This window comes from Arachis ipaensis, chromosome B7 (genome assembly GCF_059453495.1).
Source record: "Arachis ipaensis isolate K30076 ecotype BB chromosome B7, ASM5945349v1, whole genome shotgun sequence".
Lineage (NCBI taxonomy): Eukaryota > Viridiplantae > Streptophyta > Magnoliopsida > Fabales > Fabaceae > Arachis > Arachis ipaensis.
In genome coordinates this window covers 90681491-90691932 of record NC_142442.1, presented here as the reverse complement: position 1 = coordinate 90691932, position 10442 = coordinate 90681491, and the positions used below count along the sequence as shown (strand labels likewise).

Sequence of the window (10442 nt, the reverse complement as noted above, 5' to 3'; positions counted from 1 at the left end):
ACACTCCATAGATTAAGGTGTGGAGCTCTGCTGTTCCTCAAAGATTAATGCAAGTACTACTGTTTTCTATTCAATTCATCTTATTTCGCTTCTAAGATATCCATTCGCACCCAAGAACGTGATGAAGGTGATGATTATGTGTGACGCTCATCATCCTTCTCCCTTATGAACGCGTGCCTGACAAACACTTCTGTTCTACATGAAATAAGCTAGAATGAATATCTCTTAGATCTCTTAACCAGAATCTTCGTGGCGTAAGCTAGAATGATGGCGGCATTCAAGAGAATCTGGAAGGTCTAAACCTTGTCTGTGGTATTCCGAGTAGGATTCGATGAATGAATGACTGTGACGAGCTCCAAACTCGCGATTGCAGGGCGTTAGTGACAGACGCAAAAGGATAGTAAATCCTATTCCAGCATGATCGAGAACCGACAGATGAATAGCCGTGCCGTGACAGGGTGCGTGAGCATATTATTTACTGAGAGGATAAGATGAAGCCATTGACAAAGGTGATGCCTCCAGACGATTAGCCGTGCCGTGACAAGGCATTGGATCATTTTCCCGAGAGATGACCGAAAGTAGCCATTGACAGTGGTGATGTATCACATAAAGCTAGCCATGGAAAAGAGTAAGACTGATTGGATGAAGACAGCAGGAAAGCATAGGTTCAGAGGAACGAAAAGCATCTCCATTCGCTTATCTGAAATTCCTACCAATGAATTACATAAGTATTTCTATCCCTATTTTATTATATTAAATTCGAAAACCACATAACTGTTTTATATCCGCCTGACTGAGATTTACAAGGTGACCATAGCTTGCTTCATACCAACAATCTCCGTGGGATTCGACCCTTACTCACGTAAGGTATTACTTGGACGACCCAGTGCACTTGCTGGTTAGTTGTATCGAAGTTGTGACAGACTGTAAAACTAGATCAGAGTATCTGGCCTAAGAAGCCATTACCAGAGATCACAATTTCGTGCACCACTATTGCAGGGTTCTCAGGATCATAAGCTTCTTCTTCATAAGAAGCCTTTTGAGTACTGTTGGATGCAACTTGCATTCCATTCAGACTCTGAGAGATCATATTGACTTGCTGAGTCAATATTTTATTCTGAGCCAATATGGCATTCAGAGTATCAACTTCAAGAACTCCCTTCTTCATAGGCGTCCCATTGCTTACAGGATTCCTTTTCAGAAGTGTACATGAACTGGTTATTAGCAACCATGTCAATGAGTTCTTGAGCTTCTGCAGGCGTTTTCTTTAGGTGAATGGATCCACCTGCAGAAGTGTCCAGTGACATTTTTGATAGCTCAGATAAACCATCATAGAATATATCCAGGATGGTCCATTCTGAAAGCATGTCAGAAGGACACTTTTTGGTCAATTGTTTGTATCTTTCCCAAGCTTCATAGAGGGATTCACCTTCTTTCTGCCTGAAGGTTTGAACATCAGCTCTAAGCTTGCTCAGCTTTTGAGGAGGAAAGTACTTGGCTAAGAAAGCTGTGACCAGCTTATCCCAAGAGTTCAGGCTGTCTTTGGGTTGAGAATCCAACCATAATCTAGCTCTGTCTCTTACAGCAAAAGGGAAAAGCATGAGCCTGTAGACTTCAGGATCTACTCCATTAGTCTTAACAGTATCACATATCTGCAAGAATTCAGTTAAGAACTGAAAGGGATCTTCAGATGGAAGTCCATGAAACTTGCAGTTCTGCTGCATCAGAGAAACTAATTGAGGTTTCAGCTCAAAGTTGTTTGCTCCAATGGCAGGAATGGAGATGCTTCTTCCATGTAAATTGGAATTAAGTGCGGTAAAGTCACCAAGCATCTTCCTTACATTATTATTATTTTCGGCTGCCATCTCCTCTTCCTGTTCGAAAATTTCTGAAAGGTTATCTCTGGATTTTTGTATTTTAGCTTCTCTTAGTTTCCTTTTCAGAGTCCTTTCAGGTTCTGGATCTGCTTCAACAAGAATATTCTTGTCCTTGCTCCTGCTCATATGACAAAGAAGAGGGCACAGAAAAAAAAATAATAATAATAATATGGATCCTTTATACCACAGTATAGGGATCCCTGTGTGAGTAGAAGAAGAGGGGGAGACAAAGAATGTAATATAATGGAAGAAACACAACTGTGAGGAGGGTTGAGATGTGAGATGAGATGTTAGTAGATGAATAAACAAATAGAAGGAGATGAGAGAGAAGAAAATTTTTGAAAATAATTTTTGAAAAGGAGTTAGTGATTTTCGAAAATGGTTTTTGAAAAATGTTAGTAATTTTCGAAAATTTTTTTTTTAAATCAAAGATTAAAATGATTAGTTAATTAAAAAGAAATTTTGAAAAAGAGGGAAGATATTTTCGAAAATCAGAGAGAGAGAGTTAGTTAGGTGGTTTTGAAAAAGATAAGAAACAAACAAAAAGTTAGTTAGTTAGTTGAAACAAATTTTGAAAATCAATTTTGAAAAGATAAGAAGTTAGGAAGTTAGAAAAGATATTTTGAAATCAAATTTTTGAAAAAGATATGATGAGAAGAAATTTTTTTGAAAAGATATGATAGAAACTAGTTTTGAAAAAGATTTGATTTTTTTAAAAGTCACAATTAATGACTTGATTCACAAGAAATCACAAGATATGATTCTAGAACTTAAAGTTTGAATCTTTCTTAACAAGCAAGTAACAAACTTGCAATTTTTGAATCAAAACATTAATTGTTATTGTTATTTTCGAAAATTTGGTATAAAAATAAGAAAAAAGATTTTTGAAAAATATTTTTAGAATTTTTGAAAATAACTAAGAATTTTGAAAAAGATTTGATTTTTTGAAAAAGATTTTGAAAAAGATAAGATTTTCAAATTGAAAATTTGATTTGACTCATGAGAAACAATTTGATTTTAAAAATTTTTTTGAAAAAGTCAATCCAAATTTTCGAATTTGATGAGAGAAAAAAGGAAAGATATTATTTTGATTTTTTGAAATTTTTATGATGAGAGAGAAAAACACTAAAGAGATACAATGCATGAAATTTTTAGATCAAAACATGTGATGCATGCAAGAATGCTATGAATGTCAAGATGAACACCAAGAACACTATGAATGTCAAGATGAACATCATAGACACAATTTTGAAAAATTTTTAATGCAAAGAAAACATGCAAGACACCAAACTTAGAATTCTTTAATGCTTAGACACTAAGAATTCAAGAATGCATATGATAAACATGAAAAGACACAAAACAAAAAATCATCAAGATCAAACAAGATAACTTACCAAGAACAACTTGAAGATCATGAAGAACACTATGAATGCATGATATTTTCGAAAAAATGCAAGATGCATATGCAAGTGACACCAAACTTATAACATGACTCAAGACTCAAACAAGAAACACAAAAAATGTTTTTGATTTTTATGATTTTCTAATTTTTTTTGGATTTTTTTCGAAAATTATATGAAAAAGAAAAAATAAGGATTCCAAAATTTTTGACATGAATCCCAGGAATCTTGCATTCTTAGTCTAAAGCTTCAGTCCAGGAATTAGACATGGCTCACTAGCCAGCCAAGCTTTCAATGAAAGCTCCGGTCCAAAACACTAGACATGACCAATGGCCAGCCAAGCTTCAGCATGTAATTCAGACATGACACGCCTGACATACTCATTCCCAAAGGAATCAGACATGGCTTTACAGCCAGCCAGGCTTCAACATGCTTCATGAAACACTAGAATTCATTCTTAAAAATTTTGAATAAAATTTTTGAAAACATTTTTATATTATTTTCGAAAACAGATGAGAAAATTTTAGAAATATTTTTGAAAAATTTTTTTGAAAATAAAATAAAAAGAAAATTACCTAATCTGAGCAACAAGATGAACCGTCAGTTGTCCAAACTCGAACAATCCCCGGCAACGGCGCCAAAAACTTGGTGCACGAAATTGTGATGTCCAGGCTCAAACAATCCCTGGCAACGTGAGCAACTTGGTACGCGCAATCATGATTACACTTTGATTATATAAAATTCATGGCTCTTTCTTTCCCTGGCAATGGCGCCAAGAACATGGTGCCAATACCATGGTTCACAACTTCGATACAACTAACCAGCAAGTGCACTGGGTCATCCAAGTAATACCTTACGTGAGTAAGGGTCGAATCCCACGGAGATTGTTGGTATGAAGCAAGCTATGGTCACCTTGCAAATCTCAGTTAGGCAGATATAAATTGATAATGGTGTTTTCGAAATTAATATAATAAAATAGGGATAGAAATACTTATGTAATTCATTGGTGAGAATTTCAGATAAGTGAATGGAGATGCCTTCGTTCCTCTGAACCTCTGCTTTCCTGCTATCTTCATCCAATCAGTCTTACTCCTTTCCATGGCTGGCTTTATGCAAGGGCATCACCGTTGTCAGTGGCTACATCCCCTCCTCTCAGTGAAAAATATGCTCACATGCTCTGTCACAGCACGGCTAATCATCTGTCGGTTCTCGATCATGCTGGAATAGGATTCACCCTCCTTTTGCATCTGTCACTAACGCCCAGCACTCGCGAGTTTGAAGCTCGTCACAGTCATTCAATCATTGAATCCTACTCGGAATACCATAGACAAGGTTTAGACTTTCCGGATTCTCTTGAATGCCGCCATCATTCTAGCTTACGCCACAATGATTCTGGTTAGGAGATCTAAGAGATATTCATTCTAGCTTATTTCATGTAGAACGGAAGTGTTTGTCAGGCACGTGTTCATAGGGGAGAATGGTGATGAGCGTCACACATAATCATCACCTTCATCACGTTCTTGGGTGCGAATGGATATCTTAGAAGTGAAATAAGATGAATTGAATAGAAAACAGTAGTACTTTGCATTAATCTTTGAGGAACAGCAGAGCTCCACACCTTAATCTATGGAGTGTAGAAACTCTACCGTTAAAATTACATAAGTGAAAGGTCCAGGCATAGCCGAGATGGCCAGCCCTCAAACGTGATCTAAGATAGCATACAACTGATCAAAGATTGTCAAAAAGACTAGTAAAAGGTCCTATTTATAATAAACTAGTCACTAGGGTTTACATAAGTAAGTAATTGATGCATAAATCCACTTCCGGGGCCCACTTGGTGTGTGCTTGGGCTGAGCCTTATCTTTCCACGTGCAGAGGCCATTTGTGGAGTTGAACGCCAGGTTTTGATCCATTTCTGGCGTTCAACTCTGGTTTTGGATCCTTTTCTGGCGCTGGACGCCAGAATTAGGCAGAGAGCTGGCGTTGAACGCCAGTTTATGTCATCTATTCTTGACCAAAGTATAGACTATCATATATTTCTGGAAAGCCCTGGATGTCTACTTTCCAACACAATTGGAAGCGCGCCATTTCGAGTTCTGTAGCTCCAGAAAATCTACTTTGAGTGCAGGGAGGTCAGAATCCAATAGCATCCGCAGTCCTTCTTCAACCTCTGAATCTGATTTCTGCTCAAGTCCCTCAATTTCAGCCAGAAAATACTTGAAATCACTGAAAAATACACAAACTCGTAGTAAAGTCCAGAAATGTGAATTTAACATAAAAACTAATGAAAACATCCCTAAAAGTAACTAGATCCTACTAAAAACATACTAAAAACAATGTCAAAAAGCGTATAAATTATCCGCTCATCAGGCATTCTCTGCTGCCCACTAGCAACCGTTCTGAAGTCACTATTAGATGAGCAGTGATGATCCATTGCGTCATGATGGGAAAAGAAGTGGAAGTTCATCAACTGATTTCAACTGAATTTTACAAAATTACAAACAAAAATTCCAAAGATGCCAGGTTGGCTTATCTAAGCTTGATTTCTATGCTCTGCAAGGACGCTGGAGTAAGGATGGGAATAACTGAGTATATCTCAGTTGAGCGACCAATCACCAAAGCATCAATGGAAAAACAACAAGCACAGGATGACCCCATCAAGAAGAGAACACAGGAATTTCTCCCAGAAATCCCCCAATCTGAATACTGGGAGTATCTTGAAACATCTATTACCAAAATGCAAGAAGCTATAGAACAAATAAAGAAAGAACAGAAGGAACAAAGTAGCATTCTTTGCTATTTGCTTAAAGAACAGGAGGAGCAAGGGCGTGATTTAAGGGAATTGAAGCGCCAGAAATTATCTTTTGAAGGACCAAGCACCCCGCAGATTAGAGGAACATCCACTTCCCAGAACAAAGGTTGTTAAATTCCAATCTTAGCCTTAACTCTGTGATAACTGTTTTTATTTTAGTTTTACCTTAGGAGTCATATAGTAGTAATTAGTATCTATATTTTTTATTTTATCTCCAATTAAGCTATAATTTAATTTTATCATCATCATTAAACATGAATAAAATAGAAGAATTTCTTTAGAATAAGAGGCAATATTTTTCGAGTTTTTAATAAGATAAATTCTAATTATTTACATGTGGTGGCAATGCTTTCTGTCTTCTGAATGAATGCTTGAACAGTGCATATGTCTTTTGAATTTGATGTTTAAGACTGTTAAATATGTTGGCTCTTGAAAGAATGATGAACATGAGACATGTTATTGAATATCTGAAAAATCATAAAAATGATTCTTGAAGCAAGAAAAAGCAGTGAATACAAAAGCTTGCAGAAAAAAAAAATAGAAAAAGAAAAATAAAAAGCAAGTAGAAAAAGCCAAAGCCCTTAAAACCAAAAGGCAAGGGTAATAAAAAGGACCCCAAGGCTTTGAGCATCAGGGGATAGGAGGGCCTAAAGGAATAAAATCCTAGCCTAAGCGGCTAAACCAAGCTGTCCCTAACCATGTGCTTGTGGCGTGAAGGTGTCAAGTGAAAACTTGAGATTGAGCGGTTAAAGTCAAGGTCCAAAGCAAAAAGAAGAGTGTGCTTAAGAACCCTGGACACCTCTAATTGGGGACTTTAGCAAAGCTGAGTCACAATCTGAAAAAGGTTCACCCAATTATGTGTCTGTGGCATTTATGTATCCGGTGGTAATACTGGAAAACAAAGTGCTTAGGGCCACGGCCAAGACTCATAAAGTAGCTGTGTTCAAGAATCAACATACTGAACTAGGAGAATCAATATCACTATCTGAATTCTGAGTTCCTATAGATGCCAATCACTCTGAGCTTCAATGGATAAAGTGAGATGCCAAAACTGTTCAGAAGCAAAAAGCTACTAGTCCCGCTCATCTAATTAGAATTTGAGCTTCACTCAAAAACTCTGAGATATTATTGCTTCTTAAATTATTTGTATTCTATTTTATTTATCTAGTTGCTTGAGGACAAGCAACAATTTAAGTTTGGTGTTGTGATGAGCGGATATTTTATACGCTTGTTGGGGTTAATTTCATATAGTTTTTAGTGTGTTTTAGTTAGTTTTTAGTTTATTTTCAGTAGTTTTTAGGCGAAATTCATATTTCTGGACTTTACTATGAGTTTTTGTGTTTTTCTATAATTTCAGGTATTTTCTGGCTGAAATTGAGGGAGCTGAGCAGAAATCTGATTCAGGCTGAAAAAGGACTGCTGATGCTGTTGGATTCTGACCTCTTTGCACTCGGAATGGAATTTCTGGAGCTACAAAAGTCCAAATGGCGTGCTTCCAATTGCGTTGGAAAGTAGACATCCAGGGCTTTCCAGAAATATATAATAGTCCATACTCTGCTCAAGGATAGATGACATAAACTGGCATTCAACGCCAGTTCCATGTTGCAGTCTGGTGTCCAGCGCCAGAAACAAGTTACAAGTTGGAGTTCAACGGCAGAAACAGGTTACAACCTGGCGTTGAACGCCCAAAACAGCCCATGCACGTGAGAAGCTTAAGTCTCAGCCCCAGCACACACCAAGTGGGCCCCAAAAGTGGATTTCTTCACCATCTATCATAGTTTACTCATTTTCTGTAAACCTAGGTTACTAGTTTAGTATTTAAACAACTTTTAGAGATCTATTTTGTATCTCATGACATTTTAGATCTGAACTTTGTACCTTTTGATGGCATGAGTCTCTAAACTCCATTGTTGGGGGTGAGGAGCTCTGCTGTGTCTCGATGAATTAATGCAAGTATTTCTGTCTTCCATTCAAACATGCGTGTTCCTATCTAAGACATCCATTCGCACTTCAACATGAATGCGATGAACATGACAATCATCATCATTCCTCCACGAACGCGTGCCTAACAACCACTTACGTTCCACCGTAGAATGAATGAATATCTCTTAGATCTCTTAATCGGAATCTTCATGGTATAAGCTAGATTGATGGCAGCATTCGAGAGAATCCGGAAAGTCTAAACCTTGTTTGTGGTATTCCGAGTAGGATTCAGGGATTGAATGACTGTGACGAGCTTCAAACTCGGGAGTGCTGGGCGTAGTGATAGACGCAAAAGGACAGTAAATCCTATTCCGGTATGATTGAGAACCTGCAGATGATTAGCCGTGCGGTGACAGCGCATATGGACCCTTTTCACTGGAAGGATGGATGGTAGCCATTGACAACGGTGATCCACCAACACACAGCTTGCCATAAGAGGACGTGCGTGCGTGAATCAGAAAATAGAGGAAAGCAGAATTTCAGAAGACAAAGCATCTCCAAAACTCCAACATATTCTCCATCGTTGCATACAAGTATAATTTGTGTTCTGCCCTTTTATTCCTTGCAATCAAATTTGATAAGTGAATTATTTTATTGTTTTCCTGACTAAGAGTTACAAGATAACCATAGATTGCTTCAAGCCAACAATCTCCGTGGGATCGACCCTTACTCACGTAAGGTATTACTTGGACGACCCAGTGCACTTGCTGGTTAGTGGTACGAGTTATAAAAAGTGTGATTTACAATTCGTGCACCACCAACATATTTAACATTCTTAAACAACAACTTCAAAATACATATGCAATATTCAAGCATTCATTCAGAAAATAAGAAGCATTGTCACCACATCAATATAATTAAACTAAGTTCAAGGATAAATTCGAAACTCATGTACTTCTTGTTCTTTTGAATTAAAACAGTTTTCATTTAAGAGAGGTGATGGATTCATAGGACATTCATATCTTTAAGACAAAGTTACTAAATACTAATGATCATGTAATAAGACACAAACATGGATAAGCATTTAACATAAAGAAAACGAAAAACAGAGAATGTAAGAACAAGGAATGAGTCCACCTTAGTGATGGTGGCGTTTTCTCCTTAAGGAACCAATGATGTCCTTGAGCCCTTCTGTGTCTCTTCCTTGTCTTTGTTGCTCCTCCCTCATTGCTCTTTGATCTTCTCTAATTTCATGAAGGATGATGGAGTGCTCTTGATGTTCCACCCTTAATTGTCCCATGTTGGAACTTAATTCTCCTAGGGAGGTGTTGATTTGCTCCCAATAGTTTTGTGGAGGAAAATGCATTTGAGGCATCTCCGGGATCTCATGGTGATGAGCTTCATGCGTCTCTTGAGCTCCATGAATGGGCTCTCTTGTTTGCTCCATCCTTTTCTTAGTGATGGACTTCTCTTCCTTAATGGGAATGTCTCCTTCTATGTCAATCCCAGCCGAATTGCATAGATGGCAAATGAGGTGAGGAAAAGCTAGCCTTGCCATAGTGGAGGACTTGTTAGCCACCTTGTAGAGTTCTTGAGGTATAATCTCATGAACCTCCACCTCTTTTCCAATCATCATGCTATGGATCATGATGGCCCGGTCTATAGTAACTTCAGACCGGTTGCTAGTGGGAATGATTGAGCGTTGAATGAACTCCAACCATCCTCTAGCTACAGGCTTAAGGTCCAGTCTTCTCAGTTGAACCGGTTTGCCTTTTGAGTCAATCTTCCATTGAGCTCCTTCCACACATATGTCCATGAGGACTTGGTCCAACCTTTGATCAAAGTTGACTCTCCTTGTGTAGGGGCGTCCGTTCTCTTCCATCATTGGTAAGTTGAACGCCAACCTTACATTTTCCGGACTAAAATCTAAGTAATTCCCCCGAACCATGGTGAGATAATTCTTTGGGTTCGGGTTCTTACTTTGATCATGGTTCCTTGTGATCCATGCATTAGCATAGAACTCTTGAACCATTAGAGTTCCGACTTGTTGGATGGGGTTTGTTAGAACTTCCCAACCTCTTCTATGGATCTCATGTCGGATCTCCAGATACTCATTTCTCTTGAGTTTGAAAGGGACCTCGTGGATCACCTTCTTCTTGGCCACAACATCATAGAAGTGGTCTTGATAAGCTTTGGAGATGAATCTTTCCATCTCCCATGACTCAGAGGTGGAAGCTTTTGTCTTCCCTTTCCCTTTTCTAGAGGATTCTCCAGTCTTAGGTGCCATCAATGGTAATGGAAAAACAAAAAGCTTATGCTTTTACCACACCAAACTTAGAATTTTGCCCGCCCTCGAGCAAGAGAAGAAAGAATAGATGAAGAAGAAGAAGAAAATATGGAGGAGAGGAAGGAAAGGTGTATTCGACCAAG

The 10442-nt window shown here is 38.1% G+C and overlaps 1 non-coding gene across 1 annotated transcript; it reads left to right on the top strand.

Moving 5' to 3' along the window:
- The first annotated feature begins 1361 nt into the window (after positions 1–1361).
- On the top strand, positions 1362–1469 carry LOC148553336 (small nucleolar RNA R71). Its single transcript, XR_015893500.1, has one exon. It is a non-coding gene; the product is annotated as a small nucleolar RNA R71 (small nucleolar RNA).
- The last annotated feature ends 8973 nt before the right edge of the window (positions 1470–10442 follow it).